The sequence below is a fragment of the Lutra lutra genome, chromosome 2 (genome assembly GCF_902655055.1).
Source record: "Lutra lutra chromosome 2, mLutLut1.2, whole genome shotgun sequence".
In the NCBI taxonomy this organism is placed as follows: domain Eukaryota; kingdom Metazoa; phylum Chordata; class Mammalia; order Carnivora; family Mustelidae; genus Lutra; species Lutra lutra.
In genome coordinates this window covers 28,630,942-28,631,689 of record NC_062279.1, presented here as the reverse complement: position 1 = coordinate 28,631,689, position 748 = coordinate 28,630,942, and the positions used below count along the sequence as shown (strand labels likewise).

Sequence of the window (748 nt, the reverse complement as noted above, 5' to 3'; positions counted from 1 at the left end):
TCATGATTCTCTCTCCCCCCTCCTGCCTCTTTCGCTACTTTCATGCCACACTCTCTCCCTCTCTAAAATAAATTAACAAAATCTTTATAAAAATGGAATCATATAGAAGGTACTTTTAAAAAATTATAAAACATCCCCTAATACTGATTTTGCCATTTTAAACATTTTCAGTATAAAGTCCGGTAGTGTTAAGTATATTTACACTGCTGTGAAACATATCTTGAGACTATTTCATCATGCAAATCTGAAGTTCTGTACCCATTATTATATGTTTTTCATGCACAAAGTATCTATTTATTTATTTATTTTCAGTTAACCATCATACAGTACATTAGTTTTTTTTCCAAAAATTGCACCAAGATAAAGCAAAGCTTTAGTTGATGCGAGTGTGTTGTTTAGGCGTTAGCAGTACTGTCCTCACTAGACGTTCATTGGACAGTAGCGCAACCCCAAGAAAAGGATGGTTCTAGTTTTTGATTCATTAGTTGTGTGTAACACCCAGTGCTCATCACAACACGTGCCCTCCTTAATACCCATCACCCTGTTACCCCCTCCCCCTCCCCTCTGTAGCCCTCAGTTTGGTTCCCAGAGTCCAGAGTCTCTCATGGCTTGTCTCCCTCTCTGATTTCTTCCCATTCAGTTTTCCCTCCCTTCCCCTGTGGTCCTCCACACTCTCCCTTACATTCCACATGAGTGAAACCATATGGTAATTGTCCTTCTCTGCCTGACTTATTTCACTCAGCATAAT

The 748-nt window shown here is 39.3% G+C and overlaps 1 non-coding gene across 1 annotated transcript; it reads right to left on the bottom strand.

The window, feature by feature from the left end:
* Positions 1-339: 339 nt before the first annotated feature.
* Positions 340-465, bottom strand: LOC125094623 (U4atac minor spliceosomal RNA). The gene has a single exon (XR_007125632.1). It is a non-coding gene; the product is annotated as a U4atac minor spliceosomal RNA (small nuclear RNA).
* Between the last annotated feature and the right edge of the window lie 283 nt (positions 466-748).